The 24,545-nt window shown below is 41.3% G+C and overlaps 1 protein-coding gene across 2 annotated transcripts in view; it reads right to left on the reverse strand.

The window, feature by feature from the left end:
• The window catches only part of LOC139380298 (protein TANC1-like), a 183,201-nt gene extending 161,124 nt beyond the window's left edge, over positions 1-22,077 (reverse strand). Inside the window, exon 1 of one of the 2 annotated variants that reach the window (XM_071122882.1) lies at positions 21,956-22,077. The gene's annotated coding sequence lies outside the window, so the exon portion shown is untranslated. The remainder of the gene's footprint in view (positions 1-21,955) is intronic. The other variant, XM_071122883.1, reaches the window with a different exon arrangement.
• Positions 22,078-24,545: the final 2,468 nt, after the last annotated feature.

The following is a 24,545-nucleotide window of genomic DNA, read 5'->3' on the forward strand; positions in this document are numbered from 1 at the left end:
GTTAAGAAAATATTTACTAAATAAACTAAAGTAAATTTTTTTATAAAAAGTAATTCAATAAAATAACAATAACGAGGCTATATACAAGGGGTTATGGTACCGAGTCAATGTGCGGAGGTACAGGTTAATAGAGGTAATTTGTACATGTAGGTGGGGGTAAAGTGACTACGCATAGATAACAAACAGCAGCGTAAAAACAAAGTTGGGGGGGGGGGGGGGGGGGTTTGTCAATGTAAAAATTCTGGGTGGCCATTTGACTAATTGTTCAGCAGTCTTATGGTTTGGGGGTAGAAGGAGACTTATGGACCTAGACCTGGTGCTCCGGCACCGCTTGCCATGCGGTAGCAGAGAGAACAGTCTATGAATTGGGTGACCGGAGGAGTCTTTGACCATTTTTCAAATTTTTTACATTTGCCAAATACATTTAAACTCAGTTTTTCACAATTCTTGACATTTAATCCGAGTAAAAATTCCCTGTTTTAGGTCAGTTAGGATCACCACTTTATTTTAAGAATGTGACATGTCAGAATAATAGTAGAGATAATGATTTATTTCAGCTTTTATTTATTTCATCACATCCCAGTGGGTCAGAAGTTTACATACACTCAATTAGTATTTGGTAGCCTTGCCTTTAAATTGTTTAACTTGGGTCAAACGTTTTGGCCCATTCCTCCTGACAGAGCTGGTGTAACTGAGTCAGGTTTTTAGGCCTCCTGCTCGCACACACTTTTTCAGTTCTGCCCACAAATGTTCTATTGGATTGAGGTCAGGGCTTTGTGATGGCTACTCCAATACCTTGACTTTGTTAAGCCATTTTGCAACAACTTCAGAAGGATGCTTGGGGTCATTGTCCATTTGGAAGACCCATTTGCGACCAAGCTTTAATCAAGCTGATGTCTTGAGATGTTGCTTCAATATATCCACATAATTTACCTGCCTCATGACGCCATCTATTTTGTGAAGTGCACCAGTTCCTCCTGCAGCAAAGCACCCCCACAACATGATGCTGCCACCCCCGTGCTTCACGGTTGGGATGGTGTTCTTCGGCTTGCAAGCATTCCCCTTTTTCCTCCAAACATAACGATGGTCATTATGGCCAAACAGTTCCATTTTTGTTTCATCAGACCAGAGGACATTTCTCCAAAAAGTACGATCTTTGTCCCCATGTGCAGTTGCAAACCGTAGTCTGGCTTTTTTATGGCGGTTTTGGAGTAGTGGCTTCTTCCTTGCTGAGCGGCCTTTCAGGTTATGTCGATATAGGACTCGTTTTACTGTACAAATTTTTTCCGCGGTCTTGGCTGATTTCTTTTGATTTTCCTATGGTGTCAAGAAAACAGGCACTGAGTTTGAAGGAAGGCCTTGAAATACATCCACAGGTACACCTCCAATTGACTCAAATGATGTCAATGCATGAAGACATGGCTAAAGGTCAATCAGATTTGTGAACATAATCCCTAGCTGTGTATTGCCGCTTTCCATGTTGTCTGTTGTCTGTAGCTTGTGAGGTGTGGAAACATTTTGTTGCTTTTATGAATTTTGTCTTGCTGCTTTTTGTTCTGTTGCTCTGTCTGTATGCTATGTGTTGCTTGTCCTATGTTGCTCTGCGTGTGCTCACTGCTCAATGATTGTCTATATTGTAATTGTTTTTAATAACCTGCCCAGGGACTGCAGTTGAAAATTAGCCGGCTGGCTAAAACTTTTACTGAAACATTGATTAATGTGCACTGTCCCTGTAAAAATAAAATAAACTCCTAAAGCCATGACATCATTTTCTGGAATTTTCCACGCTGTTTAAAGGCACAGTCAACTTAGTGTATGTAAACTTCTGACCCACTGGAATTGTGATACAGTGAAGTAATCTGTCTGTAAACAATTGTTGGGAAAATTACTTGTGTCATGCACAAAGTAGATGTCCTAACCGACATGCCAAAACTATAGTTTGTAACAAGAAATTTGTAGGGTGCTTGAAAAACGAGTTTAAATGACTCCGACTTCAACTGTAGGTCCTGGGTGGCTGGAAGCTTGGCCCCAGTGATGTACCGGGCCATACACACTGTAGCGCCTTACGGTTGGATGCCGAGCAGTTGCTATACCAGGCGGTAATGCAACCGGTCAGGATGCTCTCGATGGTGCAGCTGTAGAATTGAGAACAGGAAGGGCATGTTTAAAATGCCTAATACCAACCTCTAAGGCTTAGGCTATATCACACAGTCCACCACCTTCCACACACAAAGCATCAAATGGAGTAAGGGACAGGGTTCCATATACCGTGCATTCATAAAGTATTCAGACCCCTTAACTTTTCCCCCAAAAATTACATTACAGCCTTATTCTGAAATGGATTCAATATTTTTTTCCCTCATCAATCTACACACAATACCCAATAATGACAAAGTGAAAACAGTCATTTTTTATTATAGCAAATGTATTCAAAATAAATAACAGAAATACCTTATTTACATAAGTATTCAGACCCTTTACTCAGTACTTTATTGAAGCACCTTTGGCAACGATTACAGCCTTGAGTTTTCTTAGGTATGACGCTACAAGCTTAGCACACCTGTATTTGGGTAGCTTCTCCCATTCTTCTCTGCAGATCCTCTCAAGCTCTGTTAGGCAAGCTCTCAAGGCTGTAATCGCTGCCAAAGGTGCTTCAACAAAGTACTGAGTAAAGGGTCTGAATACTTATGTAAATGTGATATTTACGTTTGTTTTTCTTCAAAAAAACGTTTTTTTATTTTTCATTATGGGGTATAGTGTGTAGATTGATGAGGAAAAAATTTACTCAATTTGGATTAAGGCTGTAACATAACAAAATATGGAAAAGGGGAAGGGGTCTGGATACTTTCCGAATGCATTGTAGCTCTACTGTTGTGATTCACAGCTATGGTAAACTACTCTTGGTCCCAAATTGTGCAGTGTGATTCGGAGCAGCAGCTTTCACTAGAGTGGGAGAACATTATGGAGGATGCCTGCCTTCCATCTCGATGGGCCTGGACTCCCTCCCTTCCTCCCTTCTCCAAACTCTAGGCCTGTTGCTGTGTGGGAGCTTACTGCTCATCTCTGCAGGAACAATAAACAAGCCCTAGTTTAACTAAAAGGAAATGAGGAATGCCTTCCTGATATTGTAAGGGCCAAACCAACAGACTTCTGGCTGTTAACCCCACACAGTGTACACTCAATACTGGTTCGGTAGTCACTCTCTAATGACATTTACTTTGGCCATGTATGTAACCTGTTGACTTACAGTGCATTCGGGAAAGTATTCAGACCCTTTGACTTTTTCCACATTTTGTTACGTTACAGCCTTATTCTAAAATGGATTAAATAGTTTTTCCCCCCTCACCAATCTACACACAATACCCCATAATGACAAGCAAAAACAGATTTTTAGAAGATTTTGCATATGTATTAAAAACCAAAACTGAAATATCACATTTACATAACTATTCAGATGCTTTAGTCAGTACTTTGTTGAAGCACCTTTGGCAGCCATGACAGCCTCGAGTCTTCTTGGTTATGACTCTACAAGCTTGGCACAGCTGTATTTGGGGAGTTTCTCCCATTTCTCTCTGCAGATCCTCTCAAGCTCTGTCAAGTTGGATGGGGAGTGTTGCTGCACAGCTATTTTCATGACTCTCCAGAGATGTTCGATCGGGTTCAAGTCCGGGCTCTGGTTGGGCCACTCAAGGACATTCAGAGACTTGTCCCGAAGCCACTCTTGTATTGTCTTGGCTGTGTGCATAGGGTCCTTGTCCTGTTGGAAGGTGAATTTTCGCCCCAGTCTAAGGTCCTTAGCGCTCTGGAGCAGGTTTTCATCAAGGATCTCTCTGTACTTTGCTCCGTTCAGCTGCAGAGGGGGTTGTCCTTCTGAAAGGTTCTCCCAACTCCACAGAGGAACTCCAGAGCTCTGTCAGAGTGACAATCAGGTTCTTGGTCCTTCTCCCCCGATTGCTCAGTTTGACCAGGCCAGCTCTAGGAAGAGTCTTGGTGGTTCCAAACTTCTTCCATTTAAGATTTTTGTTCTTGGGTACCTTCAATGCTGCAGAAATGTTTTGGAACCCTTCCCCAGATCTATCCCTTGACACAATACTGTCTCGGAGCGCTACGGACGATTCCTTCAAACTAGAGGTCGACCGATTTATGATTTTTCAACGCCGATACCGATTATTGGAGGACCAAAAAAACTATACTGATTTAAACTGACAAATTTTTTATTTAATTATTATTCTTTTGCAATAATGACAATTACAACAACACTGAATGAACACTTATTTTAACTTAATATTATACATCAATAAAAATCTATTTAGCCTCAAGTAAATAATGAAACATGTTCAATTTGGTTTAAATAATGCAAAAACAAAGTGTTGGAGAAGAAAGTAAAAGTGCAATATGTGCTATGTAAGAAAGCGAACGTTTCAGTTCCTTGCTCAGAACATGAGAACATATGAAAGCTGGTGGTTCCTTTTAACGAGTCTTCAATATTCCCAGGTAAGAAGTTTTAAGTTGTAGTTATTATAGGAATTTTAGGACTATTTCCCTCTATACCATTTGTATTTCATTAACCTTTGACTATTAGATGTTCTTATAGGCACTTTAGTATTGCCAGTGTAACAGTATAGCTTCCGTCCCTCTCCTCGTTCCTCCCTGGGCTCGAACCAGCAACACAACGACAACAGCCACCATCGAAGCAGCGTTACCCATGCAGAGCAAGGGGAACAACTATTAGAAGGCTCAGAGCGAGTGACGTTTGAAATGCTTTTAGCGAGCGCTAACTAGCTAGCCATTTCACTTCGGTTACACCAGCCTCATCTCAGGAATTGATAGGCTTGAAGTCATAAACAGCGCAATGCTTGACGCACAACAAAGAGCTGCTGGCAAAACGCACGAAATGCTGTTTGAATGTATGTTTACACGCCTGCTTCTGCCTACCACCGCTCAGTCAGATACATAGATACTTGTATGCTCAGTCAGATTATATGCAATGCAGGACACGCTAGATAATATCTAGTAATATCATCAACCATGTGTAGTTAACTAGTGATTATGATTGATTGTTTTTTATAAGATAAGTTTAATGCTAGCTAGCAACTTACCTTGGCTTACTGCATTTGCGTAACAGGCAGTCTCCTTGTGGAGTGCAATGAGAGAGAGGCAGGTCGTTATTGCGTTGGACTAGTTAACTGTAAGGTTGCAAGATTGGATCCCCCGAGCTGACAAGGTGAAAATCTGTCGTTCTGCCCCTGAACAAGTGTAACGGATCTCATCCTCCTCTTCTGAGGAGGAGTAGCGAGAAGGATCGGAGGACCAAAACGCAGCGTGGTAAGTGTTCATGATGAAATATTTAATGAATCACACTGAACACTGAAAATACAAAAACAATAAAGTGAATCAACGAAAACCATAACAGTCCTGTCTGGCGACATACACAAAGACAGAAAATAAACACCCACGAAACCCAGGTGGAAAAAGGCTACCTAAGTATGATTCTCAATCAGAGACAACTAACGACACCTGCCTCTGATTGAGAACCATACTAGGCCGAACACAAAAACCAACATAGAAAACAAACAGACTGCCCACCCCAACTCACGCCCTGACCATACTAAAACAAATACAAAACAAAGGAACTAAGGTCAGAACGTGACAACGAGGCAGTTAACCCACTGTTCCTAGGCCGTCATTGAAAATAAGAATGGATTCTTTAACTGACTTGCCTAGTTAAATAAAGTTATATTTAAATAAAAATAATAATAATAATAAAATCAAAAATACCGATTTCCGATTGTTATGAAAACTTGAAATCTTGAAAACTTGAAATCGGCCCTAATTAATCGGCCATTCCGATTAATCGGTCGGCCTCTACTTCAAACTCATGGCTTGGTTTTTGCTCTGACCTGCACTGTCAACAGTGAGACCTTATATATAGACGTGTGTGCCTTTCCAAATAATGTCTAATCAATGGAATTTACCACAGGTGGACTCCAATCAAGTTGTAAAAACATCTCAAGAATGATCAATGGATCAATGATCAATTTTGAGTCTAATAGAAAAGGGTCTGAATACTTATGTATTTCTGTTTTTACTTTAATACATTTGCAAACATTTCAAAAAACTTGTTTTAACTTTGGCATTATGGGGTATTCTGTTTAGATTGCTGAGGATTTTTATTTATTTAATCCATATTAGAATAAGGCTGTTACGCCTAGTGGTTAGAGCATTGGGCCAGTAACCGAAAGGTTGCTAGATTGAATCCCCGAGCTGACAAGGTAAAAATCTGTCGTTCTGTCCCTGAACAAGGCAGTTAACCCACTGTTCCTAGGCCGTCATTGTAAATAAGAATTTGTTCTTAACTGACTTGCCAAGTTAAATAAAGGTTAAATAAATAACATTTAAAAAACGCAACACAATGTGGAAAAGTCAAGGGGTCTGAATACTTTCCGAAGACACTGTATAGACTGTATTTCCATGGGACTATGCCCCCTTTGATAATTTAATGGAGAACTTGGTATAGTGGTACATGAAATGAAGAAAAATCGCACTGGCAGTAGGCTATTCATAAACTTTGTTATGTTGGCCATACTAGTGCAGCCAAGTGCTATTCAGATGTTTCAAAAGATTGCCTATTGACAAGGTAATGAATTCAGTTAGCCTCATTCCAATGTTATGATTATGTTATGGCACAATAATAGGATATTGTCTCAGAGAAGCACATTACGAATGTATACGAACGCACATGATTCTTATTACACTGATCCAATCAACTCATTAGACACGGCCCGGCGATTACAACAAGACCGGCACTCAGAAGAAAATGGGCTGCACATTTTTACAATCACTGTATTCCACACATTCCTTTGTACTGTGGCCTAGCTCAGAGCCAGGTGGATCCACACTAACATTAAATGATGGAGGGGATGCTACTCCTAGATACTTAACTTTGCTCTAAGCTCGATTGTCAATCGGCCTAACTTTTGAAGGGGATGGATTTCTGAGGCATGCAGAGTTATATTATTATCTAAAGGTCAGACTGCCTGGGCTTAAAGGTAGAGAGTAAGAGTTAGGATACAGGCTATTCTGTGTCCTTAGATCTCCCTCTGACATACTATCCTAAATAGTTAATGAAATCAACGTGTGCCTCTTATGAGAACAAAGGGACAAAATCAACATCAAAAGCCGATACGTTTTAGGTAGGAAAATAATGGTGACCTTTAAGAAAAACTTCAGAACAGAGCATACATGGATGCATCATAGAACATGGCTAGGCACCAAGATTTATCTAACCCACAGTTTGATAAGTGAGTTGACCACCAACCAACCCATAGCGTTTAAGTTGGGGGTATTATCTCCTTTAGGCAGAGCCCCTAAAAAGGGCCTCCATCAGAGCAGCGTTGCCAAAGACCTACTGTGGCTGTCAGGTCTTTGTGGACACACACTGAATAGAGGGGCAGACACTCAATATTCAGATTTTTTTCAGAGGGACCACAAAGCAAGCACCATCCCCAGAGCCACAGCTATGTACCGCAGTGATTCCCAGGGACTACCAGTCAAATAAAAATAGGGAGTTGGAATTCACATTCACTGTATGCTCCAAACCCAGATAGATCTAAATATTGTAAAAATGGAAGAGGTTTCTCTTTCGTTGTACAGAAGCCAAAGGCACAATCCTACTCAAATTAGCAACCCATGCTAGTTGTTGCATCTTTAGATTCCTCCTCTTTCTAAATTTCAAACAGAGACCTTTATCTCCGTCACATATGGAACCGCTCGCATCAGGTGTGCTGTTTAGAAGGGTGTTTTCCAGCTAATTGCATTTTAGCAAATATTTTTAAATTACTTTTTATTTTCTGCTTCATTGCATGTTCTGGGACAAATAATAAGATCATAGATGTAATGTTAGCTAGCGAGCCAGCCAGCCGGCTAACGTTAGCTAGCCAACTAACAGCACACTTTAACTTGAAATTAAGACTTTCTGTCAGGGAACATCTTAAAATGTAGCTAGCTAGTTTTTCTAAGCCATATACATCATGGATGGACGCCTGTCCCTGTCACGGATGCCATGGTTGCCCTTTGTTTGAAGATATAATCCAGAGACAGGTGCTTTCTCCATCTCCTTAGCTATCATAATCTAATTGCACTGATTTCGAAACTCAGTCCTCCAGAAAGTGGAGAGCAACGGCAGGGTAGCCTAGTGGTTAGAGCGTTGGACTAGTAACCGGAAGGTTGCAAGTTCAAACCCCTGAGCTGACAAGGTACAAATCTGTCGTTCTGCCCCTGAACAGGCAGTTAACCCACTGTTCCTTGGCCGTCATTGAAAATAGGAATTTGTTCTTAACTGACTTGCCTAGTTAAATAAAGGTAAAAATTAAAAAATAAAACACTTATGCAGTTCTACAGTATGTGTAGACAGGATTACCAACACATACTAACTAGCTCAAATAGACAGAAGTATGCTATATGGCTACACTACAGTATGCTACACTTGTATTTGTATTTACAGATGGTACACAAGTCTGTTATTAAGGCACATGAAAGTTCACATGTTCCAGAAGGCATTTCTGCCAAAAAAAACACATTTATATACATTTATAAAAAATAAATAAAAGTTTTAAGTTTAAATGGCTCTCCTGTGAAGTAGTGACCCGCGGCATACACCTAGTTTCCTGAAACGAGTAACAAATGACCGGTAAATTTAAATCTTCCCGGTCACATTGTCCGGCACCGCATTTTCCTAACGGAAACCCAGGGCCATCTATAAGATGGTCATCAGAGAAGCTGGATTATATATAGAACGGAAGTGGGATTGTTTTCCTGATTGCCTTCGATGCTGGTGCCATTGACACACAGGCCTGGTTGAGTGTGGAGCTGCTTTGTGCTCTGTGAGATGCCAGACAATGAAGAGAGCAACCTTCAGCATGACTTCTCCCGTGAGGTCAGTTTTTTATATACTACTTTCCTGGTAACAGCCATCGGCCCGGCCTTTTCATCCACTGACTCTACATGAATGGTTCCTCTAAATTCGCCCAGCAGCTGTTGTCATAGTGACAGTCAAAATTCACACCAGGCAGGGTCTGACCTTTGTCATCTGAGAAAATGGACACTGCCAATGACAGTAAAGAATGCCTCTATGAAATGAATTTTAATTTGGGGGAGATTGGGCAAATGAACATTTCCAGCCTACATTTGACAGGTTAAAGATAATGGCCGTTATATTACTGTCCATTCTTAGGCTTTGCTGAATTCAAAGCTCACTGAAACATTGAGAAGTGAACAACACAATCCTAAACCCTGGAAGAGGAAGTGAAGTGGCAGGTATGGTAGAATGGGCTGCAGTCTGTCTCAGGCATTGTGCACAATGTCTGCTCTTCACATTCTATGCCTATGTTATGAAATTAGGAAATGGCAATAAGCAACCCTTTTTTACACAACCAGTCCACCAGTCAAACTCCACTATGATTCATTCACATCCTGGCTCCAAACCTTTAACCACAGCCAGTGCTGTGCTCTCTATCCATATGAGAGGGAGGAGGGTGCATTTGGCTGGCTGAGATTTACAATACAACTATGTTATTCCTGTACAATTGAAAGTGGAGAAACCCTCTCAAACTTTTTAAGCTAGTTGGCTGTCAAAATTGCACTGAAATGATGTGGAATATTAGCCTGCTTGTCCTTCTGCAGCTTGCCTGCCAATGCATGCTTGTCCCAACCCACGTTTTGACAACATTGGGAACTTACTTGCCTGCCTGCTCGCACGCCCATTTGATAGATCCCAAATACATTTGACTGACAACTAAGAGACATGCTAAGTGTGGATAACAGTCATTCAAGTTCAGCATAGCTAGCTAGCTAAGCGATTCACACTGCGACACAAACCGGCCATTGTTTTATTAGAAAAAATACAGCCCTTTACAATGTCCACTTATGTACATAGGATGCTGTATATAGCATTGTAACATATTAAAACAAAATAAGAGATAAATAATATACTTTTCTGCTATGCTTGCAGATGTGCATAATATACTGCGACCCTAATCAAAAAGTATTCAGTAACTCGAAAATAACAAACTTAAAACATGTTTTTCATTTGTTTGCACTGCATGGATCACAAGTGCAGTTGAATGTAGCATTGCTGTTATGGTGCAATCAAAATGTATTGTAAATGAGACGCCAGCTTACACTTCTGCTCAAATGTTGCTGTAATAGGCCTACATGTTTCTCCTTTGTATGGTGTTTTGTTGCAGGTTTAGTTTTTAGGTTATTCATTGTCAAGCTTTAGAAACCAAAGCCAGACTGCATTTTAGGTGCCTAGATAGGACAGTGGCATGTGTCCTTACACTTTCCCTCCGCTGCGTGCTGTAAACAGGACACACTAAAGCAGTACAATTGAAGTTGAATTCACAGCTGCAAGCGCATCAGGCTGTAATTTCATAAAGTAGATGACTCAACTGTTGACTCATTTATACTCACTTGTGTGTCCTTGTGTTTGGCACATGTACGCTAGACTATTAGCCACGTTATGACTGACTTGTGATCTTTGCCCTTGCTAGTTTAATTGTATTGACATTCCCAGCCTTAGATACAGTCATCCGTTTTTGTTCAAAAATATTGAGTCATTGAAACTGAAATGGTGCATTCCGAATGGGTGGAGGCAGCAAACAATGTACCAGGCCAGCTCTGATTTAAAACCTGATAGCAATATTTTTTGGACTACCAAGAAATGTATTGGTGAATTATATTAATCATGGATTGAATTGCATCTATCTATTCTGCCAACAATGCCTTACTGTACGTCATGGAATGTTGAGTCAAATAGAACATATTATTTTTAAAACCTCTTATAATGTTGATTTTGAAGCATAAACTGTGAATTTGATATTTTTGATTGATATTATGATTGTCTGTTTGTTTCATATGTGCTAAGAAATTAAAACGCTGCCAGTTCTACTTTAAGGCAGCAAGAATGAAGTTGTTAATTAACTCTTTACTGGCCATATCTGTTTCCAATGTTCTACTAATACTATACTAGCACTTGGGTTAACAAAGTTAATGTAGTTAGACTTTTGAAGTAGCCTACACAATCCTGTCACAGGGAGAGATTTAACATCCATGTTCATGCCTGCATAGGCTAATTCAAGTTGTGTGCAAACATTTTCTGCTCCCCAGGATGCACACAGGGTATAACATGACCATATAGGATGCATCCATGACAACTGGTGGTGTAATAAGAGGATTTAGGCTAGGACTGTTATGCTAGGCTATAACACAAATAGTTTAACTGAGGAAATTCCTGTCTGGAGCAACTTATGTCCATGCCTGTACGGTAGTTTACCTGCGAAATAAACATGCTTGGAGCAGTGTGTTCTTAGAAACCTTTTAAGATCCTGGGAAAATAGCCTGACATTTTCAGATCGTATGATTATTCACCTTACCTTCAGGCCAAAAATGAGGTCATGCTGTCACAAGCAGATTCAAACAATTTACAGCAGTGACTAGAGGCAAGTAACCCACTTTTTCATCTATAATGGATGTAGACATTATTTTTGAAATTAAAAACGATGACAGGTCTAATCTGCTCATTAGCCAGTTATTTTACCCAGGAGGATAACTTTTATTAAACAGACAGTTTCACTTTTTCAGGTAATTTTGAGAGCAAGCTGATTCTGGTACTACTAATGTGATTTTGGGGGCATAAACTTCCACCCTGAAAATGCCACTGCCTATTCAGAAGTCAAGAGTGTGAGAAACGGGTTCTAATGCCCTATCCAAGCTTCCCAGCAGCGCTGAACATGTTTTTGAAGGCGATCATTACTTAGAATGTACAGTTGTACTTGGAGCTGTGGAAACTGAGTCTACCTGACATGTCTATGTCTATACCTGACGCTATAAAAGTTGAATACATTTATTATTATTATTGTATTATTATTATTATCGCCTACGCTTTAGACACTTGCAGACAAGACATTGCGCATCGCTCCCTTTCCAAATACATCACCTCATACCCAAGAAACATTACCCTACACCAGTGGTTCTCAACCTTTTTTGAACCATGGCACACCATGGTGGGATAAAAATATTCTGTGGCACACCAAAAATGTCCCAATTTATTTAGTGGTAATGACCTCCATCTCATCTAATCCATACTGCAAATCATACATTTTCTGCAACAAACATTTATTTCCTTTTTCATAGTTCCTTACTCACGATGATTCACGATGTGTACCCCTTTAAGAGTGTCCTGGGAATTTGTGCTAGATTTTTTTTTCTCAAGTAAAATAGGTCTTTAGTTTGAACGGTTTGGTCTACAGACGAGCAGTTTCTGCAATGTAAAGGTAAAACAACGGACACAGAGCCATGCTACGTTTGTTTCTATGGCAGAAGCTGTGGTACACATGGTGACCTATTTTATTATGGTGTACGTCATCTTCACACTGGATGGAGCTAGCTGTATTAGCTAGCTAGTGTGTACTAGCCAGCTAGCTAATGTTTACTAGTCAATGAGCTAGTGTGTACTAGCTAGCTAGTGTTGGATCAAAATGGGGCTTAGGTGGTGGGCGTGGCGGGGACATGGACAATGGTGCACACATTTTAGAGGCCCTCCTGGTAGCCGCTGTGACAGAATGTAGCTGGTTTTAAAGAAAATCTTCTGCAATTCTATGCATCTTGTCATGGGGTTGAGAGAACATTGGCCGTTTTAATGCTAATTGCCTGTAATTCTACACATTTTGCCATGGCTTATACTATCTGAGTGAATTAAACATTATAACAAAATCAATTGGGGCCCCATGCCATGACAAAAATACTCCTGAATTAATAATTTGAGGAATTTTTTATTGTCTAACTGTCTAGCTTTTGTTTTGGTGATTGTTCATTCTCAAAGATGATCTTATTAAAAAATTAAATAAATGTTTTTACTGTTTGGCCCAATATTTATTAAACTTTTTTTTACCCTGACCTAGTGTATCCTAGCTAGCTAGTGTGCATGTAGGGACGTAACACTTGTAGTGACGTAATGCTAATGGCCGTTGTTCTGTTACAACTACCTTCAATGGCAGTGGCCGTGCAAAAGTTTGGAAAATTATTAAGTATGCAGCACCCGTTTCGCAACGGAGCCTTCAGCCACAAGAGGTCGGTCCCCATTGAAATTAATGACATCCGATGCAACGCAATGTTCTGCTCAGATGTAATGTTAATGAGGCTTAAGCCTAATCAGATTTCCGATTGTTATGAAAACTTGAAATCGGCCCTAATTAATCGGCCATTCCGATTAATCGGTCGACCTCTAATGATAGCTAGCTATGAGTTAGGATACCATTTGCCAGCCTCAGCCTGTCCACATCTATTTACAATCTTTATCTGGTTTCTTTTAATGAACATCAGGGAGACTCCATAAATCCTCCTCCTCACCTGACTAGGAACACTCCCAAACAGGAAAAAACACTCTTGTTTGTCTGTGACAGTGTTCACCAACCTTTTCTGAGTCAAGATCACTTTCAGAGTCAAAATGCATGCCGAGATCTACCGCTCTGATTAAAAAAAAAAAAAAATGTAAGCCTATGCAACATTAACCAATTAAAAACAGTACTGTAGCAATGAGGTTTGTGCAGTAAGCTATAGGCCCAATACATTATCACCGCATACTGTCTTTGCTTGAATTTACCTGCCAATGCATTGTTGTTCAGGACATTTAAAAAAATAATATTTCAAAGTTTGAGGTAGGCTATATGATCACACCAGTAATAGACCCATTGTTGTATTACTTGGGAGGCACAGCTGAGTGAGCATACATTTAAATAATTTGCTTTTTATTTTACTGGGCTGATGGTGCCTGCATCTGATGGTGAGTCTCAGCAGAGGGAGAGAGCAGCAGTGAGGGTCCGTCACTCAACATCCCTCCCCTCTCCCTATCCTCCACTGACACTGACCAAAAAGGGACACCATCTTCCAGCTGATGGCAAAACTCGAGTCGCACCTCATTATTTCTGCCTCATGCACAAACTCATGTTGTTACGCATATGAACAGAGAAAGTGAAATATTCCTTGATATTAAAAAAGAAGGCAGAGTTTGTACCTTCAGACACATGAAACGGCAACAGTTTGCCTGCCCGGCGTGCAGGGCAGCAAAAAAAATTGAACACAAGGCTTTATCGTTGGGTTCTTTATAGAAATGTTTGCAAAAAAACAGAAATGCCTTGGAGATCGACAACGGTTGGTGACCGTTGGTCTATGAGATTATAAAAAGCTGGACAGCACCAACTATTCCTCAGAATCTTGTTCCTTCCCTGCTTACGGACAACTCTGAGTCAGACTTAGCATATCCAGACCATAGCCAGATATTTGGCAGGGAGTTTGGGGTTTCCTGCTAGGCTATTTGATTAGAGTCAAACATTAACTTGCCAGGTTTAAAGTCTACAGGCTTTCTCTTAACACATAGCATCTTCATCCATTTTACTTCATGAGTTTCACTCGTAGGGATTCCTAGGCTAGTAAGACATTTAACAAAATTGGCATCACAGGGACTCAGACCTGTTTCCTTTGTTGAAAGCAGACGTGTACGTCTAATAAATCACTCCTGGGTTTTGGCTGATAAACATTCCACAGGTGTTCAGCCTGAGCCCAGACAGTTTACAGATAAGGCTTCATGGTTTATTATTAGACTACCTCAAAATGAACAAACAGTAATATAGACTATATACCGCTAAGAAAAAGACCACAACACAGCACTCTCTCATGGCAGATTGTGGAGGTAGCCTAACTGTTGTGAGAGGCTATAGGGAAACATGTTTGAATATCACAAGAGTGCACTGCATAGACCACAACACAGCACTCTCTCATGGCAGATTGTGGAGGTAGCCTAACTGTTGTGAGAGGCTATAGGGAAACATGTTTGAATATCACAAGAGTGCACTGCATTAATAAACACCACAATCATGATCACCTTGAAACTGTTTTAACTGTGAGTGACCCTCTCTCAAGAACCAGTTGGCCTGAGAGTCACAGCCAATTATTTATATATACACTAGATGACTGAAAGGGGGATGCTGTTCTGTAGCCACCGCACCTCCATCTTGGCACTTCTCCATCATTGTAAAAAATATTTTGGAAGCTACAGAAATGCATTTATTAATGTATACATTTCTTTTTGACATATTTATGCTATTACGGACACCTTAATGAATACTATTAAATTATATTATGTGAGCTAAACAACACACACATATATAACATTAAAGTATATATTTTTAAGTTCTAATGTTAGTGTCCCCACAACAATAAAAATACTTTAACAGCTATAATTTTGTCCTTAACACTTAATTGAAATACTGTAGAATTCCAATAATTCCTATAGAGGACTGCTTCTTCTGGGGAGTGCCAATATGGCCGACCGGTGGCTTCAAAGCCTCTCATTGGCAAAGTGGGTGGGGTTATATCCTGCCTATTTGGCCCTGTCCGGGGGAATCGTCGGACAGGGCCACAGTGTCTCCCGACCCCTCCTGTCAGCCTCCAGTATTTATGCTGCAATACTTTGTGTCGGGGAGCTAGGGTCAGTCTGGAGTTTTTCTCCTGTCTCATCCGGTGTCCTGTGTGAATTTAAGTGTGCACCCTCTAATTCTCTCTCTCTCTCTCTCTTCCATGCCTCAGGACTACCCGACCTGATGACTCCTTGCTGTCCCCAGTCCACCTGGTCATGCTGCGGCACCAGTTTCAATTGTTCTACCTGATATTGTTCTACCTGCTACCTTGTCCCAGACCTGCTGATTTGGACTCTCTCTCTCAACCGCACCTGCTGTCTCTAACTCTGAATGATCGGCTATGAAAAGCCAACTGACATTTACTCCTGAGGTGCTGACCTGTTGCACCCTCTACAAACACTGTGATTATTATTATCTGACCCTGCTGGTCATCTATGAACGTTTGAACATCTTGGCCATGTACTGTTTGTTATAATCTCCACCCGGCACAGCCTGAAGAGGACTGGCCACCCCTCAGAGCCTGGTTCCTCTCTAGGTTTCTTCCTAGGTTCTGGCCTTTCTAGGGAGTTTTTCCTAGCCGCCATGCTTCTACATCTGCATTGCTTGCTGTTTGGGGTTTTATGCTGGGCTTCTGTACAGCACTTTGTGACATTGGCTGATGTAGAAAGAGCTTTATAAATACATTTGATGTGATTGGCCTATACATAGCATTAGCAATTCAGGGTTTACATATAGTGCATTCGAAAAGTATTCAGACCCCTTGACTTTTTCCTAATTTTATTCTAAAATTGATTAAATATTTTTTTCCACTCATCAATCTACACACAATACCTCACAATGACAAGGCAAAAACAGGCTCTTAGAAATGTTGGCAAATGTATTAAAAAAAATACCCTTTACTCACTACTTTGTTGAAAGACCTTTGTCAACAATTACAGCTTTGAGTCTTCTTGGGTATGACGCTACAAGCTTGGCACACCTGTATTTGGGGAGTTTCACCCATTCTCCTCTGCAGATCCTCTCAAGTTCTGTCAGGTTGGCTGCAAAGCTATTTTCAGGTCTCTCCAGATGTTTGATCAGCTTCAAGTCCGGGCTCTGGCTGGGCCACTCAAGGACATTCAGAGACTTGTCCCGAAACCACTTCTGCATTGTGTTGGCTGTGTGCTTAGGGTCGTTGTCCTGTTGGAAGGTGAACCTTCGCCCCAGTCTGAGGTCCTAAGCGCTCTGGAGCAGGTTTTCATCAAGGATCTCTCTGTACTTTACTCCATTCATCTTTCCCTCGATCCTGACTAGTCTCCCAGTCCCTGCTGCTGAAAAACATCCCCACAGCATGATGCTCACACCACCATGCTTCACTGTAGGGATGGTGGCAGGTTTCCTCCAGACGTGGCGCTTGGCATTCAGGCCAATGAGCTCAATCTTGGTTTCATCAGACCAGATAATCTTGTTTCTCATGGTCTGAGAGTCCTTTGGATGCCTTTTGGCAAACTCCAAGTGGGCTGTCATGTGCCTTTTGCTTAGTAGTGACTTCCGTCTTGCCACTCTACTATAAAGGCCTGATTGGTGGAGTGCTGCAGAGATGGTTCATCTCCACAGAGGAACTCTGGAGCTCTGTCAGTGACCATCGGGTTCTTGGTCACCTCCCTGACCAAGGCCCTTCTCCCGCGATTGCTCAGTTTGGCCGGGCTGCCAGCTCTAGGGAGTCTTGTTGGTTCTTAACATCTTCCACTTAAGAATGATGGAGAACACTGTGTTCTTGGGGACCTTCAATGCTGCAGAAATGTTTTGGTACCCTTCCCCAGATCTGTGCCTTGACACAATCCTGTCTGGGAGCTCTACGGACAATTCCTTCAAACTCATGGCTTGGTTTTTGCTCTGCCATGCACTGTCAAGTGTAGGACCTTATATAGACAGGTGTGTGTGCCTTTCCAAATCATGTCCAATCAATTGAATTTACCACAGCTGGACTCCAATCAAGTTATAGAAACATCTCAAGGATGATCAATGGAAACAGGATGCACCTGAGCTCAATTTCGAGTCTCTGAATACTAATGTAAATAAGGTATTTATGTTTTTGCTAAAATTTCTAAAAACCTGTTTTCGTTTTGTCATGATGGGATATTGTGTGGAGATTGATGAGGGGGGAAATAATTTAATACATTTTAAAATAGGCTTTAATGTAACAAAATGTGGAAAAGGGGAAGGGGCTTGAATACAATTGGTCACAGCCTGAGCGGAGACCCAGCCCCTCTTATACTCCACAGTCATAACAACACAGCTATCTACCCCTCCTTTTCTCTCTGGGGCTTTCAAAATGCTTAACAAAAATGCTAATAACAGCTGTTTCATCAGGAGGTACTGTTAAAAACTTTTGGTTGTGCTCACACACAGGCTTGGGATCTCATTCAGTACTGTAGCTCACTGAGGGTTTTTATGGGAGTCCTTTCATAAATGTATTATTCCCATGTCAGTTTAATGAAATGTCTCATTGAGTTGAATGTGTTGATTAAAGCGTGCAATCATAAAACATTTGGCAGACCAAAATAATTGTGGTTTCTAAACTGTACGTTCTCAGTAAGCTAATGAGGTCACTCTGAAATCTCACAGTGTCATACAGTAGCTTTGTTTGCTCACCACATTCTCTCTGTTCTCTCTACCGGAGCTGCTCTCATGTTCAGAAACCAAATCCTCCACCAATACACAAAGGCAACTCAATATGCATCTGTCATTCTGCTACATTTTAATTGATGCCTAGAGGGAAGCAGTGCAATTAAATGGTGGGGTTAAAAGAGTTAAGGCGAGCGTTTAGATACAAACTGCTTTGAACCCTTGAGAAATTGTACCTAATGCAATTACACAATGCCCCGTACCCTATAGGCTAGAAACTGGTGAATGTAATAGCCTGTGTACTATTTTTAAATTAGGCTAGCCATTGGCAGCTGTACTGAGCAGATCATAGCACTAAGAACCAATGATAAAATTATGGCATATCAGTATCATCCTATTATTAACTGTGAGGGATCCTATGACCACAGACAAATAATAGCATCTAGTTATATCACATTAATAATAAAACAACCTCTTATTATGACAATCTACACAGATACCTTCTTCTGGATTTATATGGCCATGGGTACTCTTCAAATACTACAATGATGTTTACAGTAATTACATCAGAGGGCTTGCAACGAGCGGCCTCAGTGCATTGGGTTGGCATGACACAGAGGGGCAAAAGCCACTGTTAATAAAGGATCATTTCACAACAGGCCCCTCAAACCACTGAAACAACCATGACACAATAAAAACGTTCCCATAATGATCTATGATTCAAACTGGGAGTGTGAATACAAATCATCAATTTGCTGTTTCAAACAAACACTCCATCCCACCCAACTTCTTGCCTCTGGAGGGTGGACTGACCTCCTTCAGCCACATTTGTTATTGGTGTCAACCCAATAGACATTAGCCCACAACCAGATTAGAGCAGAATCTTTCCAATAACATTTAATTTTACAAAACCAACTGACACAGAGAGCTCTGCAAACTCCACACACTTTACAGTCTTTGACACACAAAACAATTCTGGTGTATACATTTCTATGCATGACTAAGTCACTTTGGAGAAAAGCATCTGCTAAATGCCATACATTATTATATTAATTAAACTCTTCAAGTCAGTAGACATTCAATATCGTTCCTTATTACTTGAATAATGTGCCACAATGTGGATGCTGTTTGGATACTGATTCAAAGCACCCTCTCTGGTCAGTGGCTCCATTGACTCCTCAGCCCCAACATTGTCTCCTTGGTGCAAGCACCTGTTATTGACCAACTGGCTATGAACTAGAGGTCGACCGATTAGGATTTTTCAACGCAGATACCGATACCGATTATTGGAGGACCAAAAAAAGACGATACCGATTATTCTGACGATTTTGTTTTATTTATTTGTAATAATGACAATTACAAAAATACTGAATGAACATTTATTTTAACTTAATATAATACATCAATAAAATCAATTTAGCCTCAAGTAAATAATGAAACATGTTCAATTTGGTTTAAATAATTCAAAAACAAAGTGTTGGAGAAGAAAGTAAAAGTGCAATATGTACCATGTAAGAAAGCTAACGTTTAAGTTCCTTGCTCACAACATGAGAACATATGAAAGCTGGTGGTTCCTTTTAACATGAGTCTTCAATATTCCCAGGTAAGTAGTTTTAGGTTCCTAGAAAGTCCTCTTCTGGCTGTGCCGGGTGGAGACTATAAGAGTCCATGACTTGACAGATCATGCAGTTTTAGTATTCTGATCGTAGAGTTCTGATCATGGAATTCCGAACGCATCATGCATCTACACCTACATGTGTCTACGATATCCACAGTGTGTCCAGATTCCCCTTTCCCGCACTATATTCAAATGCCAGTATGCATTCTACAAATGGTGGAATAGGCAAAATATGAAAATAACACAACAACAACTGACGACAGTAGCTAACCACTGTAGCTAACCTTTGTAGCTTACTAACCAGCTAACCTCTGTAGCTAGCCAGCAAACTAGCAAGCAACGCTAAAGGGATCGCAAACGGGTTAGCATAACTATAGCCAAAAATAAAATATTTTTTCTAAATATTAGCTAGCTGCTAGCATTTATGAGGCCAGCAAACACATTCCTCACACTCTAGGAATGTATTTCTTCCAATGCTATAATGAAAAGGTTGCCTCAGCCCCAAGTTTTCTGGAGATTTGTGGGAGGAGTGCTGATGACGTCGACCCACTGTATGTGCTTTTGGTAGCTTGATTGCGCCCAAACTGAGGATAAATCCACACACAATGCATCCCTGACCACCTGAAGTGGTCAGCCATATCTGAACACAATCAGACAAAATCAAATCAAATGTATTTATAAAGCCCTTTTTACATCAACAGATGTCACAAAGTGCTTATACAGAAAACCAGCCTAAAACCCCAAACATCAAGCAATCCAGATGTAGAAGCACAGTGATTAGGAAAACTCCCTAGAAAAGAAGGAACCTAGGAATAAACCTAGAGAGGAACCAGGCTCTGAGGGGTGGCCAGTCCTCCTCTGTGGCTGTGTCGGGTAGATATTATAAGAGTACATGGCCATTAATTAAGGCAAGATCGTTCTTCAAGATGTTTAAACGTTTATAAATGACCAGCAGGGTAAAATAATAATCACAGTGGTTGGAGAGTGTGCAACAGGTCAGCACCTCAGGAGTAAATGTAAGTTGGCTTTTCATAGCTGAGCATTCAGAGGTTGAGACAGCAGGTGCGGTAGAGAGAGAGGGGGAGAGAGACCACAAAGTGACTTTTGTGTGTCTAGACCCGTCTTTTCAATGCAATTTTCGTATTCTGATAGCAGAAGTCGCATGTAAGTGTCAAGTGTAGACCCGACCTTACTTCAACATGACAAACCCATGTGGGTGAGCAAGATTACTGCATATGGCTTATGTCTTGATTTCAAAACCACCACATCTCATCTAAGAATAGAGTTTAAACATCAACACACCACATAGGACTACTATGTTTTGTTATAGAGGGGTAACAACACAAGAACAGTATGGTAAAACGGAAGAAAGACTGAGGATAAGGCTGAAAGGGGGGGGGGGGGGGGGTAACCGTTATTCTACAGTGTTTGGGGTTCTAGCTACCCTGAAAAAAATATTACTTGCCTATACTGTCCTTAAATTACTTGGTGTCTGGCCAAATGTTTTCGTGGTGTGTAACTAAGGTGTTACTATACCATTACCATGTTATTTCTAGTAGCAAAGTCAACAACTGCTTTTTTAGTTTCTCGTAGGGATGCATTGCTGACATTTTACACATTTCCTAAGCACACCAATGTGCGGCAGTTTCAGTGTGCGCCTAAGATCAAATAAGGCCAAAATGATTTAGGTAGGCAAAGTTCTGAGTGGACTGATTGATAACAATGACAAAACCTGACACGTTGCACATCTAGTTTTTTTTTTCTTCTAAATTTTCAGAAGTTTCAGTAATGGTTGGACTCAATAGAAATGTCTGAAGAAGATTTTTGCTATAAGACTTGACAGCTTGCCGAGAAGCTCAAACTGTCATAGGCACTTCACAAGAGCACCCCCCCCCCCCCCCCCCCCCCCCCCCCCTCATACTTTGCTCAACAATCATGTATTTAAAGTGAGGCCATATCGCTCACTATATTAAACACACTTCTTCCCGTAAAATAGTAGACATTTATTTAACGTTCTGTTTCTCTCCTCAATGTGAACTCACAGCGCTTCCAGTAGGAGACATGTCCCAACATATTCTCCTTGCTAGCTCTTCCTTCACTAACGTAAGCTAGTAACGTTAACGTTAGACAGCCGAGGAAAAGCTCCCCGTATAGCTAGTTATGCTACTTTCTCCTCAAAACCAACTAAACACAGTCCAAGCTGTACTTGATATTTGAATAAAGGCGAAAACACTGAACTTAAAAGTCCAATATTTACCTGGTAAATGTCATGGATATCCCAGTAGGAAAAAGTTTTCCCGGCAGCTTATCTCCACATGAATCCCTTGATGGACCAAAGGTAGGGCGCAAGCTCCTCCCTCTCTAGACCAGTCGGCTACTCCTCCATGAGGTCATTTAGAGCTGGTCGGGCAACGCAACTGCGCGTCAACAGCACCAGACTTGTAACCAAGCAATTTGAACCCTGTGTGCAGTGTATGCCTCATGTGCATGCTCTTATTTAATCAAACTACAGTAGTGACGATGCACATTGATGGTGGGAAGAAAACTACTTATATTTTTTGTATTGCGTCCCATGCGATGAAATGGATCTATATAACATATTACATGTATCTGATGTGGTGACGTAGTGTAGAATTATTTGTTAAACGAGGATCACTGGATGAGTCCTTCATTGAGTGATGATTTCATTTAAAGTAAATCAAATGTGGGGATGGCTTTGCTCATTGTACCCGTTATAGACAGGTGTATGGCGACACCGTGAGGCACAAACTAATAACATTCCAGGAAAACTCTCCAGTCCACTATATTTCTTAGTATTTTCAAGGTGCGAGTGACCGGTCTGAAAGCAAATCAAAACACCTATTATAAACTATTTTTTTATGTGCAACTTTAAAACAATCTGTTCATGACACTTGGCATCCGCTAATGCCAACCTAGTCAAAAGTTCCTGACAACCAACCTAGCACAGGTGGGATACCAAATGTTCATGAACCAGTGCAAAGCAAACGTAGATCTTTGGTTGCTTCTTTTGTCTATTTATTAGAGGCAAACAGTGCCGACCTGTTATTTGGGGCAGTTAGGGCTCAAAAGAGTTGGGGCTCTGCCCCACCTGCCCTGAATGACAGGTTGGCACTGTTTGCCTCTAATAAATAGACAAAAGAAGCAACCAAAGATCTACGTTTGTTTTGCACTGGTTCATTGTTTAGCTAAAAAATGAAACATATATAATTGTTTTGCATGTTCTTTTGGCATAATGCATGTCACATATCAGTTTGCAAACAATGTAAAACATTTTTTTAAGTAATAATCTTTGAGTCAATAAAGTCGCATTTAAACGGTCTCTTTTTTGCTTTCTTGAGTAAGTAAGGCAGTTCTAAAATGCAGGTGTTTCAGCCTAGCTCAGTGCTTTCTGTGGTGGTGGGGCAGCCGGTGGAAAATATGGAGCGCAGCGGTTGGTAATGCTCTCTAGTTGTGCAGAGATTGACTCAGTGTAAAGTCGCTCATGGATACATTACGTCAATATAAAATCTACTGGGAGAGCTCGAAAATTCAAGCCCCTTGGGTGCTGCCATAGAGTTACATTAGAAGTGCCCATCCAAGAAGGCTCAAGGTCATTGGCCACAATATAAATTCAGCAAAAAAAAAGAAACGTCCTCTCACTGTCAACTGCGTTTCATTTTCAGCAAACTTAACGTGTAAATATTTGTACGAACATAAGATTCAACAACTGAGACATAAACTGAACAAGTTCCACAGACATGTGACTAACAGAAATGGGATAATATGTCCTTGAACAAAGGGGGATCAAAATCAAAAGTACAGTCAGTATCTGGTGTGGCCACCAGCTACATTAAGTACTGCAGTGCATCTCCTCCTCATGGATTGCACTAGATTTGCCAGTTCCTGCTGTGAGATGTTACCCCACTCTTCCACCAAGGCACCTGCAAGTTCCCGGACATTTCTGGGGGGAATGGCCCTAGCCCTCACCCTCCGATTCAACAGGTCCCAGACGTGCTCAATGGGATATAGATTTGGGCTCTTCCCTGGCCATGGCAGAACACTGACATTCTTGTCTTGCAGGAGATCACGCACAGAACAAACAGTATGGCTGGTGGCATTGTCATGCTGGAGGGTCATGTCAGTATGAGTCATGCTGAAAGGGTACCACGAGGGAGGGGGATGTCTTCCCTGTAACGCACAGCGTTGAGATTGCCTGCAATGACAACAAGCTCAGTCCGATGATGCTGTGACACACCACCCCAGATCATGACGGACCCTCCACCTCCAAATTGATCCCGCACCAGAGTACAGGCCTCGGTGTAACGCTCATTCCTTTGACAATAAACGCAAATCCGACCATCATCCCCGGTGAGACAAAACCGCGACTCATCATTGAAGAGCACTTTTTGCCAGTCCTGATTGGTCCAGCGACGGTGGGTTTGTGCACATAGGTGGCATTGTTGCCGGTGATCTCTGGTGAGGACCTGCCTTACAACAGGCCTACAAGCCCTCAGTCCAGCCTCTCTCAGCCTATTGCGGACAGTCTGAACACTGATGGAGGGATTGTGCGTTCCTGGTGTAACTCAGGCAGTTGTTGTTGCCATCCTGTACCTGTCCCGCAGGTGTGATGTTCGGATGTCCCGTTCCTGTGTAGTTGTTACGTTTGGTCTGCCACTGCGAGAACGATCAGCTGTCCGTCCTGTCTCTCTGTAGCGCTGTCTTAGGCATCTCACAGTACGGACATTGCAATTTATTGCCCTAGCCACGTCTGCAGTCCTGATGCCTCCTTGCAGCATGCCTAAGGTACGTTCACACAGATGAGCTGGGACCCTGGGCATCTTTCTTTT

Source organism: Oncorhynchus clarkii, chromosome 22 (genome assembly GCF_045791955.1).
Source record: "Oncorhynchus clarkii lewisi isolate Uvic-CL-2024 chromosome 22, UVic_Ocla_1.0, whole genome shotgun sequence".
NCBI lineage: Eukaryota > Metazoa > Chordata > Actinopteri > Salmoniformes > Salmonidae > Oncorhynchus > Oncorhynchus clarkii.